Here is a 14,038-nt window from a genome sequence, read left to right as displayed (position 1 = left end):
AGAGAAGGACGTTTTCTCTTCATTCGGATAAAAGGAGAATGGGATGGAGCTTTCTTCTCGATGAAGCTTATCAATTCCGAGCAGAGAGAGGTCGTAAGTTCGCCAAGGACGTACGACATCCGTTAACGAAGAATGTGCACGCATTTAATTCGTGAAAGTCAGTGGAGGAAACGGAAAAGGTATAAAAAAGGATGGATGAAAGAACGGTATGGTACGTCGTGGACGGAACGAAAGAGGAGAAGAAAGTTTGCTCGGAGTTTAATGAGATTCGTGGACAATTTAATTGAAAGTAATACGGGCTTTGGTAAATAGAAGGACAGAGAAGAGGAGGGAAGAATATTCGATTCCTTTTTTCGGGATAGCGGAAGAAATGAATTGGAAGAGGATATTTGTATTTTTTTATTAATTAACGTACATAATAATTGAGTAGAGAAAAGAAATTTTCGTTTGAATTGGAAGAAACAGATGTTTCATAGGTTTCTTTTTACATGTGGGATAGATTTTTATTCTTTTCTTTGAAAAAATAGTGAAAGCGAGAAGAAAAGAAAATGAAAAATGGTTTTAGATTATCCATTTTGAAAAAGGATTTATTTTTAATAATGATTTCAAAGATTAAATTAAGGTTTTAAAGAGTTTTGAAGATTTAATTAAAATATTTTTATGTATTTGCAACTATTATGCAACTATTAGAATGCAATAGTGTAATCAAAATGTGAAATTAAATATAAAAAAGATAGTTTGAATTTAAAATTATAGAAATGACATATAGTAATATATTACATACATATAAAATATCCCATTTTTTAAAGTTTGAATTTGAGAAATATATCTTATATTAAATTCTTTCCTCATTTTTATCATTGGAATTATAGAAGAATTAAAAAGCGAGAAGAAAAACTATTTAAATTATCTATTTTGCAAAAATATGTTATAGAACAATATAACTTTTTATATTGATTCTTAATTGATATTAAAAATTTATATATTAATTACAATACTTGCATTATAAATGATATAATAAAATAATTAAATGTAAATGTTGATGTTCATCATAACTTTTACTATATCATAATACATTAATATTTACCAATTAATACTGAAGAAAAAAGAATTCACAATGAAATAACTCTTATCAACATAATACTCGCATCTTCGTTATTATCATATCTTCTTTTTCAGAAGAAGGAACCATCCTTAAAAAAATTCACTTAAAAATCCATTCCAATCAAGTATATCGAGATTAAAAATTCCACGAGGCACGCTGAAGAAATTATCGTATTCTTAGATGATATCCAAAAGTTTTTAGAGGATTGGAAGGAAGTCGTTGCACCGGATGGCACTTGGCCTTAATAAGCCTTCGAACGTCTCGAATTCGAGTCAAGCCGCGACTCTTTTCCTCTCTTCGCCGTGTGCACCATCAGGTTTTGCCAGGTTTTGGCTCGTTCGACGTCCAATAAAAGCTTCGACCGACTTCAACGGCCGCATTGTTTCAAGTTTGGCCTTGATACGTGAGGGTGGCCGATACACGAGGTCGAGGGGGTGAAAGCGACGAAAAAACAAGAGAGAGCCTTGTTTCTGGTTGAATCGAAGCACTCGACTCGTTATCGGCACGAGTCCTCTATCGATGTCCCGTAATTACATAAAAGTAACTATATAAGCAGACTGGATATGTACGTGACGATATTCGTTCCACAATGAAAATGCGGAACAAGAGATTTTGGAATGCGATAATGAAAGCGTGAAAATTTTTGGAAGAATTTTGAGAATGTGAGTGTCAAAAATAATACCTTTTAATTAGATTTTATCAGTTTGTTTAACAAATCTAGGAAATTAGTGTGATTTACTAATAGATTTTATTGATAATATATTATAAAGTATGATATTGTAACTTTAATTAATATAGTATTTAAGTAATATAATAGTAGTATTAATATATTATAAACTATAATCAAAAATGATGTCAGTATTAACAGTATATCATGAATCAAATTCTAATACTTACTTAATGGTCTTATAATCATATCAACTACTATTAATATTATTACTAAATACAATAATACAAATTTCTAATATTAATTAGAAATCTCATATTCTTTTTATATTATCAGTTAGTAAATTCTTTTCTCTTTATCTTTTATCTTTTAATACTACTTATATATAATACTTACATTCTCTAATATTTCTTTTACTATTATTATTTATTTACTATACTACAATATATATATTAATAGATACTATTATTATATCATATCCAAACTTCTATAAAGTTTTCATAACTCTTCTGTCTACATTATAAAATAGCATTAATATTATAACATAATACTATAATATAATATATTAATAGAATATTTACTAATATTATGCTTATTATATATTATATATATGTTATCATTATATTATAAACTAACAATTACTATCATCAGTTTAAACTTCTAATATGAACATTTCTCATTTCTCTTCATCCATATCATAAGCTAATATTAACATTACTACAACGTATTTAAATTCTTCTGAACATTATAAATATCCATTAGAAATATATATAAATATAACTCCCAATTAAATGTAATAAATACTTGCTAATATTAATTGGTTATATATATATATAAACTTAATGATCATTTATCTGTTATCCACTTATATAAATAGTATCAAGTATCAACTTATCAGTAGTAGTATCAACTTATATAAGTATCAACAAACAATCAATTCCTCGAGTTTTCAATTTTTCAATTCATCACGTTTATTTTACTTGACTTTTCGTCTCGCGAAGAACCGATTCGATTCGCCGTATTTAGTTATTTAACAAGCGGGTTTTCGACGCGGATAAGCATCATTTTGGCGCGGCACGCTTCGGCTGCTCGCGCCTAAACGCGTGCACGCCCGGAACGAATTAAAGGCCGTCTCTTTTTCTGACCGAGCGAACCGTCCGTTTTGCTCGATTGAACGCTCGTTTAACGCTCGATCGGACCGTCTTGCCCTCTGTTTTCCTCTCGAAAACCGACGATTCACATCGATTATACCTAAAGAGACGATTTTGCCTCTCTTTGGATCTCGTTTGAAATTGTTTAACCCCTTAGTGAGGAGCAACCAATTAATACTAGCAAGTATTTATTACATTTAATTGGGAGTTATATTTATATATATTTCTAATGGATATTTATAATGTTCAGATTAAATAATATAATTTTCAGAACTTGGTTATAGGAATAAGAGATACAAAATGAATTTTCATAATTAAAAGAAAAGTAATTTATCATAATGTTGTCACATATTATTCAATTATTTTTTTCAAATTTAAAGTTGGGGGAAAAATTAAAAAAAAAATTTCATTTATACAATCATAATGCAAAAAATAAAATTCCATAAAGTGGCTGCAGATCAAATATTTTGATAAAATAAATTTTCATAAATTTGATCTTATAATTAATTAAAATTCAATTAGAATCATTCAATAGTTATTATTATTAATTTAAAGTTTAAACTAGTGTAATAATAAAATGTAACAGGAAAAATAAAATGTTTTAATTTCTTCTTTCTTCCATATACAATGCACGCAAGCAATATTGATTAATTCGTCCAAAATTAAAAAAAAAAAATCACCAACAAAAAAGAACAAAATTCCACTAGATCTGTTGGTTATTGAAGCATCGAACCCAATTCTCATATTCTCGAGGACACCGGTCGCTTCTCAAACAAAATAATTCGAACGGATAATTAGCGTCATTAGCGAGACGTCCCCTCGTTAAACCTCGTTGCGTGCAGAGAAGAGAAGAGAAGAGAAGAGAAGGCAGGCAGGCAGGCAGGGGGAGAAAGTTATAGGGAAACGTCGCGTGCTGCTCGAAGAGGGGGTGGTTCTCGAAATCCGCACGATAATTCCGCCCATTCCGGATTCGGCCCCTCCGACTAAATCCTTTTCCGATTCTCAATGCTACTTATCCCCCGTTGCAGAGTCAGTAGCGTACGAAAAAGGAGAAAAATAACCATGGAATCACCATCCCCGCCGACTAAGCTTTCAGTTGGAAATTTCTCGTGAAAATACGGACCTAACGAAAATATGAGGCCGAGAAAGAAGAAAAAAAAGAAGAGTTGGGAAAAGAGTTCGGTCGATATTCGATATCATTTTTTTTTCCCTTTTTTTTTTTTCATGGAATTGACGAGTCTTCGTGAGCTGGGATAGATGGAGAAGCTCAGAAGGATAGAGAGGAGTGAACCTTTTTTTTTTTTCATTTTATGTTTCATATTTTGCATTATGGATCGATGTGCGAATCGAGTAGTTTACTTAAATCGAGTCAAAATTAATTTTTGATAGCTTTGAGTGATTTTGATATAAAAATAAGTAATTTTTTTTGGATATGGATTTGGATTATTTCGTCCATTGAGATTATTATTGGTTTGTGTAATAAGAGTTCAATCTCTCTTCTTGCATCTAAAAAATTTTTCATTAATAAAATAATAATAAATAAATTATATTTTTATTATTCTATATATCTTATATTGAGGATAAAAATTCGTTATTTTTTTTTATATTTTGATATATATTTTTTCAATTTGTAGTATTTTTTTAACATTGGAAGCGATCTAAAGTTGTTATCAATGGATCTGTCTCCAATTTTTTTTTTTAAAGTGGAAGAAAAGCTTATTGGATATTATAATTGTTTTGGAATATGTATAAAATAATATACACAAAATTATGATCAATATAAATCTAAACTATTTTAAAATTAAATTATCTTAGGAAACTTTTCATTTCTTATGCATCCTCTTGATAAACATTTCAACAAGAACTTCTCCGCGCAACTTTTACGATCTTACGTTGCGGAGAAAGGAAAACGCGCGAGAAAAAGAAGGAAAGACGAAGGCGAAAAGCAGAAACGAGATACAATTCCCTACGAAAAGGGGCTGCAGACTAATTTATGCGATAGTTCGACATCCCACGCCAATGTTTCAGGGGTCTGACTGCCGTTTTCCCTTACCACTTGCACCCTTCTCGTTCGCCTCCCCCCTCGTGCTCTACGGAGTTCCAAGGGAACAAGAGGGGTAGAGTTGTGAATCAATACAAGAAGGGCCACCCTCCCTCGACCGACTGCTTCCTACGATAGGCTCAAGACGGCCTGTATCTCTCTCTTTAATATCGTATGAAACAATTGAACTTTTAGGAATTTTTTAAAATAATATTTATTTTTAGTCAATCATTTTCTCGTTTATGATTTCATTTATGAAACATTTTTTGGAAATTTTTAGAATTTTCTTGTATTATAACAATCTTTGAAATTTTTTTTCTTAGTTATATTTTAGTAACTTTTTTAATAAGTAATGCTTTAATCAATCATTTTTATTTATTAGAAATTTTGGAAAATTTGTTCAACAACTTTGCCGTTTCTTTTATTTTTAATTATGAGTTTGAATCACTCTGTGTTTTATAATAATGAAAAAGGAGGAAATTTAGAAAAATAATAATAAGAAGAATTAACTGGTTGTTTTCTTTTTCCAATACAACTCGAGAAATTCAAAGAAAATGAGAGACTTTTTAATAATAATTAATATTAACCGATTATTTTTAATTATAATTTAACTTTCACAAATCAATTATTTTAATTCTAATATGCAAAAAAAAAAAAAATATTCGAAACAAGAAAAGAAAAACTCGAAACAGAAAAAAACAGAAATAAATAAATAAAAAATGAAACAAAGCGATATTTTGCTTCGATCCGGAATGTGAAAGATTCAAAATGAAAAAAATACAACGAAATTCGAAAAACAAACTCTTCGATTCGAGATAAAAAAAGAAAAAATTTCGACACTCCAAAAAAACTACCCCATATCGAAACGAAAAATAATATCTTTGAATTTACATCTTCAAACTGACCGGTGTATCGTTCACGTAAGCGTGAAAAGAATTGGAAATGAAAAGGGACCAAACGTTGTATCAAAGACACTGCTTCTAACGTTCGTGCCCTCTTCCCTCCTCCTCGAAGACTGTGTACACTCTATAGTTTCCAACAACCTCCCCTCGGCCGGATCGATCCCCCTTCTCCCCACTTTGATACGATGGTTTCCGGCTCGCGCGACGGAAGTCGAGGTCCTCGCGTGTCGGAGATGCTCGATTAATTTATCGCTCGCTCGCCACTTACGCGATTGCGTGCGCGCGATTTGTTACGCGCTCGAGAGGGTGGCAGAGGATTCGAATAATCGGATTATTGTTAATGAATTGTGTGCAAAATATTCGACGGTGTAATAATTATGCAAATAAATATTCGATTATTCGAAGGAGATTGGACAATCGAGAAGTTAGTTCTTTTTTTCACGATGATAATTTACTTGCAATCTCTCGGAAAATCATTATTGAATAAACGAACAAGCATTATTAATCGTTGTCTTCCTTTTTCATTCATAGTTAGAAAGTGAAATAAATTTTTTTAATCCTTGGATTAAATCTTTCCATAAAATTTTCCTGTTTTTTTTTTGTTTAATTCGTCCATACTGTAAATAAATCATATTGAATCCTTAGAGAATAATATTTAATTACAAATCAAATTCTTACGCGTTTCTAAGAATATTTCAATGAAAATAATTAATTATTAAACTTTTCTAATATTAACAAATTTTGTAAAAAGAGAATATTATACATAATACTATTAAAGACGTCTCGAGAAAAAAATCGTTAATCATCCGAAACCATCCTTCAAGATCGAATTAAACAAATACACGCTTCCAAAAGTTGGATCCTCCATTCTTCCAAGAAGTTTCACAAACTTCTCTTCCCTTTCCTCGACTTTCCAATAGCCTTCGTAGTCTCAAAACATATATATATATATATGTCTCACACAGACACGAACGCACTTTTCCAATTCCGGGAACAAAGAGGAGGAAAGTCGTCCGTCGGCGGAAGTCTGTCTGAGAAGGAGCAATTATCGCGACGTGTTCCAGACACCGTCGTTCTTATAATTTCAATGGGGCCAGACACGGGGTACGCGGCCAAGGAAATTCTGGCCAAGACTCTTTGCCCGTGGTTCAAGTCGAGCCAAAATCATGGTCATGGTTCATCGAAATATTCTGCAATTTCTATTCCACTATGAAACATCCACGAACGATACGTTCTTAAATGTATGAATAACAACTGAGAATTGCCTTTATCTCTTATTTTCTTTATGGACGTATTAAGAATGATACACCGTTGGATTTTTCATTCATCTGTTCTCCTTTCTGTTTCTTCAATTCTTTTTTCTATTTATTTAATTTTATCCTTTTTCCTTTTGCAGAGGTAAATATAAATTTGTAAAAGATATATAATAAATGTAAGATTAATATTATTTTCTTTGATATGAAATTGTACATTAATTGTGTGACTAATTATATGTTTTTAGAAATATATATTTCTGCTCCAATATTCTTTATTTTCGTTCAGGGCAATTATGATAGAGGGCGTGAAATTCTTTTAATTATTTATCTTTTTATTATTTGTTTATTTAATATGGAACACAACAACTATTATATGTATAATAAACAATTTTTTTGTCTTTCTATTTTTTTTTTTTTTGCATTTTATTCAGTTCATCATCCCTATCAGATCCTTAATTTTTGTTTTTCTCTTTTTTCCAATCCTCTTACCGTGTGTTCTAAAGATATATCTCTTTCCCAGCTTTGCTCTCTTCCTCCTCTCAGCGCTTATTCCTCTTTTGTCCGCTTCTTATGTAATTTCTAGGTTTAAGTCGAAGACGTTGCGAAAGTCATCTCGAAGAATATAGTATTCGAGAAAAGTAATTACAGAATAATGATTGTACGGATGAAAATGATTAAATTATTGCGAAATGAAGAAATCATTATGGAATAGCAAAGTTTATTTAATTTTTTTTAATGGAATTATAATTATAAGAGATCGATAAAAAAAAATATATATATATTTCCAGTTGGCTTTTATTCTTTTTAAAAATTTATGAAATTATTATATTCCTTTTCCTATTCTACTTTTGTTAATCCTTAACAAGAGCCAACATTATGATAATACATTTTTAACAAACACACTTTGCCCTTCACCATTTAATAAATACACTCGACCCTTCCATAACGCGTTATCGGTTCCCTGCACTTTATTTTTCGCGTCTGTTGTACCATTTAATCCCATTTCCCAGCTTTCACGGGTTTAACAATTACCTTCGTCGAAAAGTCGGGGGAAAATTCCATTTTTTAATTCGATTCCTCCCTCCCTTCCCTCCCCCTTTTTTTCCTCGTAACGGAACATCAACTGGTAAATTTCAATCATCGATTTCACGGAATTTCAAGCTGCCTCGTTCCGGGATTCGCAACGTTTACGCAGCCAATTCCGGATTTTAATGGAAACCGATGATTACGTACGATGATTAAATTAATGATTCGGCCACGTTTCAACGTTTAATCTTGTAACGGCGATTTCAACCAGCAGTTCAATACCACCAGCGGCAATCTAGAATGGTTAGATGTTAAAATTAAAAATAATCTCAAAAATTTTGATCTTTCAGGATTCAGAAAATTCAAGGAATCGATTTTGTTATTGTTACCAGTTTTACGAAATGGAATTTATCGATGGGATTAGTACTTAATCGTATTATTTGTAACTAATCTCATCTCCTCATTTATGTGTAGGGTATTAAAGAGGATGTATTATTCTAATTGAATTGAATTTAATACCTCTAATTCATTATAATTGTACGGTGAAATTCTAGTATTGAAATTGATAATTCGAGCGTTGTTAATTTCATTATGGCAATGCACCAATTACTAAATCAACGTTTGGTGGATATTACACTTAATTGTCCACTTTCTCATTTCCTATGCTACAAATACTTACGGATTATATTATGTAACTATTTTCCATTTGGATTAAATTGATCTTTATTTTCATTTGTATCTTTATTTCGATTTAATTAAAATTGAAATCCTTTTTCGATTTCTGGAATTCAATTTTCCATAATTTTCGTTATTTATGCGAATCTTGAATTATTAAAATGCTTCAACACCATAAAAATTAATTCGTTTCTATTTTTAACGCGATATGTATAATTTTTTTGAATCGTTTTAAATTGTTCAATTTAAAGAAACGAATAAATAAATAAATAAGTTTCTAAGAAAACAGTTTGTAATATTTTACACACAGCGTGTGTATTTATATATCAATCAATCTTTTGTAATTTTATTTATATACAAAATTTTAAGCATATAGAATTGATTCTAAACTTCAAATTATAGATCCTCTGAACAATTAATAAATCGAAAAATAAAAATCTTCATTTTTAATTCTACATCATTTATCGCACAAGACAAAATAAAAGATACGAAACAATATTTTTGAGGTTATGTTTCACTAATTCTTCTATTTCTCTTCGATTCTCGATTAATCGCACGAGATAATAGATAAAAGGATGCAATAAAAATCGAACGTGAAACGTAAGGGAATATTTCAATTATCGTTTTTTTTTTTTCTGATGGAAATTTGCATCGCGAGACAGATCTATTACGAGGATAAGTGTGATCTATTCTCATCCATTTCGCTGACCCCGGTGAGAAAAGACACGTTTCGGTGTCCTTGCATTCTGTTCAGCTTCAGGATCCGGTGAACACGTCCGTCTTCCATTACGATAAGAAAAATATATGGCCGGATCGCGGATACATCGGCGATTTATTTCGCGAAATAAGCAGAAAAGAGCCTCCCTTGTTCGCGGAAAACTTTCGTACCGATCGATCGACATTTTAAGTTTTTTAGGTTAGTTTTGGTTCCTATTTTACACTGTCGGTAAAAAGTTTGATATTACCAACGTATTGTTGGTAAATTTATTTGAAAGATAATTAGATTAGAATTATTTTATTTTAGAAAAGTAAATGAAATTACTATTAATATCTAATTTCAAATTAATAACAAAATTGAAAAAATGTTTGATGCGAAAAGAAAGGAATATGATTCCATATTTTTGGCTGATATATATTACACGAGATTGTTGTGTAAAATTTAATATTTTTTTTATATGTAAATATCTCATTTTTCTTCAACAGAATATTATCTAGGATAATTTTGATAGTGTTTTAATAATATTATATTTTTATTATATAGTATTAATCCAATAATTCATAAATAAAAATTAACAAGGATGGCTTTTGTTATGAATTCTATAATCGTTGGCAGCTTTTCTATATTCTTTAATATATAAAATATGTGAAATATTTATAAATATTTAAACATATTATTTAATAAAACATGAACTAAAAATTATAATTTTATTATTCAATATTTATAAACAAAATTAATAATTCTTTACTATACAAATATATTTTTCTCTGCCTGACATTAATTTCAAAAATTTACTATGTTAACTTTTCTCCAATTAAATTACGTCAAAATGATTTTTTTTTTTATTTCAACAATAGCACGAAATATAAATTATTTCAACTGGAATTCATCATACTCCAAAATTATTCTACAGTTTTCCATCATTCTCGAAACCTATATCACCACCAATTCCAATGCAATTCGATTACTACTCAATAATTAACGTAATAATTAAACCTGGAAATAAATGAATAATTCATAACAACGTATCTACTATCCCGACGAATTTATTAAAATTCGTAGTTACGATTTATCTCATATTTAAAAAAAAAAAAAATGCAATAACAGAAATTTTCTCTCTTAATGAACGAAATAACCACGATGTAATAACATTACATTGACTTTAACTGTCGCTAATTTTACGCCTGGTAAAGGGTAATGGCAAAATGAAGGGTGGTTCGATAATATGGAACAAAAAAAAAAAAAAAAGAAAAAGAAAAAAAAAATGCAGAAATTTCCAGGTTAATCGCGAAAGAGCATCGAGTCTGGTATTTCTCGCTATTCTCCCTCATCTGAGCGTTAACCTTTTCGTTTTGTTATATAAGCCACGGTGAAAGTAAGGAACGTCCGCCTGATTCTAATTACGTTATACGGCACAGATGATTTTTCAATCGATTATGAAATCGATCGATCGATTTCTTTTATAAATGAAAGCAATTTGTTATAGTAAAATTTCCATTAACGTTGAAATTTTTTCTTCTTTCCTTTCATAATGTAATATTTCAGAGTATGATAGTTTTCAGATAGACATTTAAATTGTCATAAAATTTCGATTCTCATCTGAAACTGAGAAAATTATCTTTCTCTTTTTTTTTTTATACAAATGATATAAATGATTAAAACAAATGATATTACAGAATTATTAATCTTTTATTCATAATCTCGAATGGAAGATTTTTTTTTTCCCCATTTCCTTGAAGATCATAAATAAATATTATGAGATATAACATATTATCATTTTATTGCCATTCCTTTTCATTTTATTTCTTTTTAATGAATACGGATTATTTAATTTTGCATTTAATTTTTTCCACTTTACCGCGATGTTTCGATTATTAAATGAATAAAGATTGCAATGTATGCGAAATTTACATTTTGTTTCATTCTCTTTTAAATGGAAATTTCCACTATTCTTTCGTATTTTTACTTGGCGATACGACATGATTGTGAAATGATCGAAAATTATAATAAAAATATATTATGCAAAATTTGTTTTTCTCTTGTTAATGGAAAATGAAAATTCTTCTTTCTTTCCACTCTCGGTATTACCTCGCCAATACGATTATTAATATTATTACGAAAAACGAATAAAAATTTTAAAATAAAAATCCAGTATATAAAAAAACTTTCAATCTATTGAAACGAAGAATATTTCAGATGTTGATATACGGGATAAATTTCAATGATTTTCTTTCCCTTCCCTCCCCCTTTTTGCCATACAAAATTCAATTGTTCATACAGAATATTCCATCAAAACATAAGTTCATTCCACTTCACAAATATTTGGATGCCGGGTATACATACATCATAGATCACCCAAAATCGATTAATTTACAATTCACTGTGCACACACACACATATATTTCTCCACGTCTCAACTTCTGCAAAAGTAAACTCATCAAACAAACATTACACTATGCATTATTAATTACAAGGATCGTTAAAATTCTTATTAATAATACAACGATTCGTACACATTCGGGGAAGCAAGAAACACGATCGATTCGTTTATAGTTGATGCTTTGTTATTCTTTCTTATTATTGATACATCTTCTCCCGTGTCTCTCGTTCCTTTGCGCTTCCTGAAATTCTTTTCCACACAATAGCGCATTCTTCCATTGTTTTTTCTTCTTTTTTAAACATCTTTTTTTTCGACATCTTCAAATTCAAATTGCGAAACTCAAACTTTTATAATTTTTACACGTATCTCTTCTTATTAATTGTTTTCTCCGCGTCTTGCTTCCGCGTTTCTCGAAAAGAAGGAATAAAAGCCAATTAACGTCTAATCCATTCTTTCCAACTTCTATCATTCCATATATATATATATATATCTTTTTATCACATCAAACGTGATATTTTAACACGATTCAAATTTCCCTTCGAACGATCATTATTCCGTTTCGATTCATGTATGCGAGAAGTTTTTTCGCGGGGATTCGATCCAGCTGAGAGAGAGAGAGAGGGAGAAGAAAAAAAATAAGGATAAGGGAGGGAAAAGTTTTAAAAGTGAGCGGAAAGTGAGCGAGAGGAGAAAAAATTGAGTTTCCACCGCGCAGACGGTGGATTCTCCTCAGACTGAACAGGATCTCGTTTCGAGAGAGAGGGAAGATGGAAAATAGCTGATGAAATTCGTGATAAGTTGGGGATCATCTCCATTTCTTTTTTTTTTATTGAATATCGGAGGAGAGGATAGATAGTACGAATTGGTGGAAGATTAAGAAAATTGAGAAGCCGAGATCTTTTTGAAAAATAAATTATTCGTTCCAAGATTGTTTTGCACTTTGGAGAAAATGATGGAAATCCTTTGCAGAAAACCTAATTAATCGAATAAAACTTTTTCGAAAAGAGAAAAATTTAAGTAATTTTCAAAAATATTAAAAAATTAAATTTTAAAAAGAACGGAGAGAAGAAAAGAGAAAAATTCGAAACATTGGGATACATTTGAACGGAGCGAGGAGAATATTTCAATATTTTTCGACCAGAGATGTTATTTCGCGGTCAAAAACCCGTGAAGCGCGACAAAATGGCGGCCGGTCGAAAGCATTGAGGCTCAAATCGGACGATTGTTCTCCACTCGTCGGTGACAAAAGCACGCTTTCGAAACAGTTCAGATTATCGTATTTTGCGAATTATGCGGCTGCTGGGGCAACCGTGTGTTCGTTAATAGCGAGTAATAAGAGAGGTTGGGAGGGGCCGGCAGCTGGAGAAACGTTTCTGGGAATTATAATTGGCATTTCGAGCGTGAAACGCGATAAATAATGTATGGTTGGAAAATTAATTAATATAAAAGCATAGTTTAGTTCGACGTGCAGTTTCTGGGCCGTCAAATTGGGAGGAGGAGGCCATTTAAAATTTTATTTCGTCCTCCCTTTCTTCTTTCACGACAATTTTAAAACTTTGATTGATTATAAATTTTAATCGATCTCTGTAAAATATTGTGAAACAGATGACATGATATAACGTTAATTTTCTGGTATTTCGAAATTATCGTTGTCATCAAATGTAAAATATGTATATCTTTGAAATAAATGATAATTTTATATTAAATAATTCTCATCAGAGCGATAGGAACAATAATTAAAAGCGATATTTAAAAATTATATCTAATTTATATTATTTTATCTGTAATTAATCATCAAATTGGTTGAACTGATTACTGAAAATTTTTTTAACAAGTACTCAGACATTCAATGTGTGCATTTATCAATGTTTCAGAATTGTCGAAGAATCTTAATGAATATTTAATTCTTGACAATATTGTGTTAATATTTATCGAACGCTTTTTAAAACTTTAATGAACTTTGATATTTATTAAAGTATCGATCGAATTTGAATTTTCTTGTTTTGAAAATTTATTACGAATTGTTGAATTTAATCATATTTAACGAACCGTACTTTATATTAAAAAGGGATAAAATTAATATTAAAAGGAATAATATTAAAAAATTGAATTTCGTC

General features: G+C 30.2%; 1 protein-coding gene across 2 annotated transcripts in view; it reads right to left on the bottom strand.

Annotated features, from left to right (window-relative positions):
* The window catches only part of LOC413557 (syndecan), a 169,838-nt gene that overhangs the window by 19,596 nt on the left and 136,204 nt on the right, over positions 1-14,038 (bottom strand). The window lies entirely within an intron of this gene.

This window comes from Apis mellifera, linkage group LG15 (genome assembly GCF_003254395.2).
Source record: "Apis mellifera strain DH4 linkage group LG15, Amel_HAv3.1, whole genome shotgun sequence".
Lineage (NCBI taxonomy): Eukaryota > Metazoa > Arthropoda > Insecta > Hymenoptera > Apidae > Apis > Apis mellifera.
This window is presented reverse-complemented; position numbering and strand designations above follow the sequence as displayed.